The sequence below is a fragment of the Anneissia japonica genome, unplaced genomic scaffold (genome assembly GCF_011630105.1).
Source record: "Anneissia japonica isolate Jap-2015-1 unplaced genomic scaffold, ASM1163010v1 scaffold288036_len564833_cov171, whole genome shotgun sequence".
Lineage (NCBI taxonomy): Eukaryota > Metazoa > Echinodermata > Crinoidea > Comatulida > Comatulidae > Anneissia > Anneissia japonica.
Genome location: NW_022706414.1, coordinates 421,518 through 428,457, shown reverse-complemented (window position 1 = coordinate 428,457; position 6,940 = coordinate 421,518). Strand labels below are relative to the sequence as shown.

The 6,940-nt window shown below is 34.3% G+C and overlaps 1 long non-coding RNA gene across 1 annotated transcript in view; it reads left to right on the top strand.

Annotated features, from left to right (window-relative positions):
* LOC117106136 overlaps positions 1-3,873 on the top strand; it is a 24,744-nt gene extending 20,871 nt beyond the window's left edge. Inside the window, exons 2-3 of the long non-coding RNA XR_004445005.1 lie at positions 1,750-1,811; positions 2,498-3,873. This is a non-coding gene — a long non-coding RNA (uncharacterized LOC117106136). The remainder of the gene's footprint in view (positions 1-1,749; positions 1,812-2,497) is intronic.
* Positions 3,874-6,940: the final 3,067 nt, after the last annotated feature.

Below are 6,940 nucleotides of genomic sequence, written 5' to 3'. Positions count from 1 at the left end.
TAAATCCACGTGTGTTCTTCAAATTATATATAAGTCGTTGAAACAAAAAATTATGACAACAAGGCATGTAGACTGTAGAACACTTCATTTATTTTCGAAAGAAATTTTCGGCCAGTAACAGCCAACTTGTACATTCAGTAAAGCAGATGAAGGCCAGGGGACTGGCCGAAAATTTCTTTCGAAAATAAATGAAGTGTTCTACAGTCTACATGCCTTGTTGTCATAATTTTTTGTTTCAACGAACGATTGAACAAACAAATTGTTGGGTACAGTACTAACACTATAATAATGGTGATAATAATAAATAATAATGATAAAAACAATAGGCCTAATGGTGATAAAACAATAATGATAATAAAACAATAACGACGACAGCTTCGACTGCGGCTACAACTATAACTAGGCCTAGTGTCAATAACCTTGTATTATGTGTACCGGTAATTTTTCAACGGAAGTTAAGAACAAATTTGATCGACAGGCTGTAGAAAAACAAAACGATTTATTGAGACGTTTGATAGCATAAAATCTGGACTCAACAAGGACTATGGAAATAATTGTTATCACATACACGGTACGGTGTTTCTCTAGACACGCCACTGGTTGTATTGTGTTACCTCCAGGTCTTTTTCATGTAGTACAGCAGTTTACTCCGAGTTTTCCCATATATCACTTAAGTGTGAATTCAGCCTATTGTATTTATCAATCACTCTCTGACACTTACTCTATAATAGCATGACAATATTGATAATATTATACTTTTCTTAATATGATAATAATGAGAAATATGATGATACCATGCATAGATATGGGATCTGATTCTTGCTGTAGATTGCAGATTTGAACTGAATTAAATTGAAAGTACATGAGGTACGGTACGATGTCATAATGAATACAGCTTCTCGGATAAGAACTATAAATCGTAGGTCCACCCTTCGTACATTTTCAAGACGAGTAGGGGTTACTGTACCACTGTATAGGCCCTACTGATCAGCCCCTGCTGCCGGTAGTAGATTCTGAAGATCCCTTACATGATGTTTACCTATTATACCTAAACAAATCACAAGCTTAAGATCAACAGCAATTGCATACCACAAAAGAAAATCAGTGCAAATTCATTACTCCCAAAACCATCTTTAGAAAACTAAAGTAAGGCAAAGTATCTTCATGGAGGCATATGCTTAAAAGGAATTTGTATGCATTTTGCCATAAATTACGCATAAGATAATTTTAAGGTGATGAACAAAGAAAAAAAATGTTTTTATACGCCTGATAATCCCTGCATGAACAGTTCAATTCAATTCAATTCAGTCAACATTTATTTGGTACTCTCAAACAAATACAACAGAAGTAGGCCTAACCAAGGAGTACACATAAGAAAACAATTTCTGTCAGTGTGTACCCATTTTACAAACTGTAAACATGCAATAATCAAAAATAGTGAAAAAACCCAATTGGCTGATCAACAAATATATTGCAAATAATCATATAAACAAGTTGAATTGTCAATTGAAGTTCGATCTATCATGCAGACATTACTTAAATAAGTACATTGACAACATAGGCCTATATTTTTTTAAAAGATAATTTTAGACCTTTGTAAGTTTACAATTTCTGTTTGTATATACCGCTTTTACAATATACAAACATGCATCAAAAATAGTGAAAAACCCCATTTGAGTTATTGTGAAAGTAATTGTCTACCATCTTTTTTACAATGTACACTTTACTTTATGTCTTTTAATTCAACAGAAAATGGTAGAGTAAGAGTGGAAGTAAAATGAATGAAGTGGGAAAAGGCATATGATGTACAGGTCAGTTGATATGTTACAGTACAGCTGTAGTTATTCTCATAATTCATTATTATGTAGTTTATATCGTCTGTGACTGTGTACACATACTGCTTTAATTTTTTTATTTAGTATTCTGTCAATTGTTGCTTGTTAACCAATTCTTTTATCTGTAACATATTTCAAATCTCTTAATTTTCAGATAAATGTTACAGATATACAATGAGAATCATGAATCATTGTTGGTTACCACTTCATTTTACCTGCCATGCGCATAGCTCATTTACATTTCCAGCTTTATTTAAAAATCATTATTATTGTTAGATCTATTTACCAAGTCTTTATTTTTTATGTACTAATTGTACAGCAAACACTGTCGTAATAAAGGGACCGGAGGCCCCGACTCTGTCCTTCATCGACATACTTCACCATGCTTGGTGACACGTAGGGCTCCGGATGGTAGTACGGGGTAGAAGCACCCATCTGCTCTGGTGTATGACTCTTTTATGTATTAAGACATGGCCGATTCATGGTAGATGGTTTGAAAGTGTGTCTATGGTCCTGGCAGAAAAAGCAAATTAATATACTGGGTCGCTGGCTTAGGCCAATAAGAGCTTACAGCCACCAAATCACTAGCATTGTTTTAAAACATGTTGAACCATTTTTCTATTTATACAAATAATAACATAATAGTTCAATTGCTTTTTCAGAAATGTTTCAACAAGCAACATTTGTAATCATACCAAGGAGGCGATAGCGGTAGAATGCTCCCAGGTTTAATCGGTACAGTTAAAAAGTAATTAATTGTGATCTGTTGATTTTTTTAAAATTGTTCTCACTTTATATTAAAATTAGCAATGCGATTTAAGTGTACAGTAGTAGTTAGGTTTTAGTTTTTTGATTACTAATTCATTGTCCTATGACTTAAAGAATATATGTAAATAAGCGTTGATTATAAATTTTTTTTTTTACATTTTTTAAAATATTGCAATAAATGTATTAATGAAATATATAGGGCCTAATTTACATTTACTTATCACAATAATATGATACAGGATTTTAAAAACTCCTTGTGGAATTTAATAATAAATGCACAATAATAAATAATAACAGAATTGTCGTTCATTTCATTTGATGATACAGTAAGTGAATCTGTGTATTAGTTCTTAAAACCTCTCTCAACTATTAATAGATAGGCATATTACAGCGGCTCTGAGGTACGAGAACAGTTGCACAGTTAAAGAGGTTCCTCAGAAAAAAAAATTGATATGTTGTACAACTGATTTCTAGACACAAAAAGCCTATTTAAAAACTGGGGGAAAAGGGGCGTAACCACCCTTTAAAAAAAATTGTTGTTTTAACCACCCTTTTCCACCTTAGCTTCCACACTATAAACTCGGTCCAATGCTTGATTGGTTGTCGAAAACCGTCTACGCGATCAGTTTTTTTAGCCAATAACAATTCATGTTCGGTTTTTGGCTAATGACGGTGAATCCCATGACTCATGGTTCAAACTACTACGGTATACTGTACTTTACACAATACATTATACTACTACTGCAGAGGCCACTACCAGGAATACTACTACTACGGTACCCTGTATAGACAGTTCAGTTCCGTATTCGGTGTGTTGACATCCATGGAATTTTAACAGGAAAACGTCCAAAATTCGATAGTTAGAGAAAGACAGAAACTACAGTAGAACCCCTATCAAGGGGACACCCTCGGGACCAAAAAGTGTCCCATAGGGGTGTCCCCTAAATATGGGTACCTCTGAATATACTAACCAAACACGGGAAATTGGCCCCTTAATAGGGGTTTTTGGCATGTTTTCGAAAAGGGGCGTAACCACCCTTTTCCAACTCGTCCAATGCTTGATAATGCTTTTTAGGCAATAAGAATTCATGTTTGGGTTTTGGCTATAATGACGGCGAGCTCCATGACTCATGGTTAAATATAGGCTACTCACTTATACTACTCTGAACATGGAGGAATTACAGTAGTGTAAACTTAATTCCTCTATGCACTATATAGGCTCCTACCAGGAATACCTGTTCTCCGTTGGTACCTTATGCCAACGTGATATGGAAAGCTCTGAATCAGTTTAACCATTAAATTTATATTAACTTCAGTATCGCCTACATGTGTTTAATTGTATTTTTATAACAATATGATATTTATTATTGCAATAATCATATATTAATCCCTGTGCCATGTACGTGCGTGTGTGTATTTTAGGCTATCAGTTTCTATAAACATATTAAGAAATGTAGAAACAGATCTGAATGTTGTACCAGACAACTAAAACCAAGTCTGATTAAACAATGTAAACTGGTTCACATCGAACCAACATTATGATCTTGGACATCATCGTTCGATGTGAACCTGCCCAAGCTATGATAAGATCATGATCTTGAAAATCACGTTAAATGTTTAATACATGGAGGAAATAATGGGAAGATTAACATTTCATTACAAATCAACCATAATTCCATTACATCAACGATCCTCGCACTTCCTTTTACACCAGCGCTTCCTCGTCAAAGAAACAAGATGTTCACACGCAGGTTTTATATTGGATGCAGCAGGCTTTTATAGCTGTAAAATCTATACAGAAAGATAAGTAGGCCCAATGGCTAGGCATAGATATCAAATGTCCTTTGAATTAGTTTAACCATTTGTATTTCATAATTGTATTTTTATAACATACAATTATACAATTTTTAACTTCGGCATGTCGCCAATACAGATCTTGCTAACAAGTGGTGTAGCAGTGCGGTGGGGGGAGGCTCGATGATCAGTTCTGGGGCGCTAACCCCCAAAATAAGGTGATTATAGGTGTGACAGCGACGTTGTTTCGAAATCGATCCGGGGTGGAGCACTGTTGGACACACCGATAGCGCACATGCATTTCAGAACTGTTTTTAATTTTAAGTACAGTAGTTGAAGTCCCCCCACCCCTCCTTTGAATTCGCCACTAGTTATTGTTGTTGCTGCTGTTATTATTATTATTATTATAATTATTATTATTATAAACGATCCGAAAATAACGAAACTAACAAAACAGTTCCGTCAGTATGAGCGAATTATACAGTATATTTAAAATACTGTACTACAATTCCGCAATTCCCAACAAAGCCTTTTGTATGAAAAGGTCAGGGCTAACCGCAGCACCGTATTATTTTATGCGGCATCACACCAAAACTGTGTCGGGCTACCTCATTCTTTGAAGCAGTACTGGCCTATATGTACGCGAATTGAAACGGTTAAATTATATTTTTTTTAAATAGTTTTTTGTTCTTTGGTTCATGGTCTATGGTCAACAACCTTTAAACTCCTAAGACCCATAATAAATAGCTTTCGCACCCAAGGCCTCTATATATTATTTACCCACCCTTAAATATGTCGTCACAAAAACCAGAATATACGGTTGGGCTGATATTTTAAATTATAGGTAGTGCCTTGTAACATTTTGGTTGTGTTCCATGGTGCGTGATTCAGTGAACACCAGCATCAATATAAATGCGCACATGATTGAATACTGTACAATTTTTTTAGAGCACATTTTATTTAAAAAAAAACACTGAGGCAGAGATTAAATAGATAAAATAAGAACAAATGGAGGCTGACTGTGATGCCAATGAGTTTTTATTTTACCTAGAAAAATCAATAAATTAAGCTAGTCACAACAGTAGCAGCAGTACGTCTGGCCATCTTCGAAAAGTGTGCCAAAATAAAAACAAAATATTGAAAACTTTGGGGCCTGAAATTGGCCGAAAAAGAACACTGAGCCTGGGCAAAATTTTACTTGTTCTTATAAAAACAAAATTGTATTGAAAGAAAATTCTGAGCACTCAAAACGAGCCAAAATGTTCAATCACATGTGGAAAACACCTGATGTAGGCCTACTTATGATTTATATGATTTATTGCTTATATAATTAAGGGCTAATTTTTTAGTAACAACGACACGGCACTCATCGCCACTAGCGCATTAAGCTTATCAATTTGAGAATAGCAAACATTTTATTAGATTATTTTATGAACCTAAACTTGCAATCTGTGTGTGCTAAACTGAGCGCTTGGTTTCTTTTTTTTTTTTTTGTTCATGAACAACAGAAATGATAAATCTGAATAAATCATTATTCAAGGAACTAACCACCAGGAAATAAATATATGGTAATCAACACTCCATTTCATTTATTTATTCTACCAATGCACACTTACAATATGAAGCTACAACAGGCCTACAACAAATTTTGGTATAAGGGAAGCTTACTTAAAACAAGATAAGGTAATAATACAAGATCAACTTTATTGTCATGGTGTACAAGGTGTACAGGATAGTTGGTTTCCTTGGTGGTTAAACTACAGTACATAAATAATACAGTATGAAATAATATAAAACCCAAATGATCAGTTGCACCTCACTATAACAACTCCCTGGTTGCACTTCAAAAATAATATAAAAGACTATACAATAGACCAGAACAATATAAATAAATCAAAATCGGCCTATCATTTGAGTTGAAAACATGACTTTGCTCTAGATATCACTTCCCCATTTGTTTTCTATTGTGACATATTCAAATTGTAAAAGTCTTGTAATGTGTAGAGCCATGAAAGATTATAGGATCGATAAACTGCCATTGGAACATGGACTTCATGCCCACGCTCGTTAGTTCATCACTATTAATAAAACCGTGGTTGAACGGTTTCACTGCATTCACTCGGTTTTAAATTGTAGTTCGTTGTTGCATCATCACTGCCTCCTGTACTTTGTAGTCTTGTGTGTAGTGCAGTTGAACTGTAGTTAAATGTACAGTAATCCACTTCAAAGAAAATCCTACATCATAATTTTTAATAACATAATAGTAAACATTCTAATACTCTACAATTATAATACCTGTAATATATTAACACTAGAAAATCGTAGTGTTAAAGGGATCACCTTAACAATTCGTATTGGAAACTAGAATCCATTGTAATAATGTTATGACGACATATTTCACGAAACATCGTCACGAGTCACAGGATGGCGAAGGCATAGCAAACAGACTTGTTAACCCTATTGCTTGCGTTTTCTTATAGAGAAAGAAAATGTTTCCATACTCATATCTTTGGCCTTCAGTAATTTAGATTTTTCTTCATTAT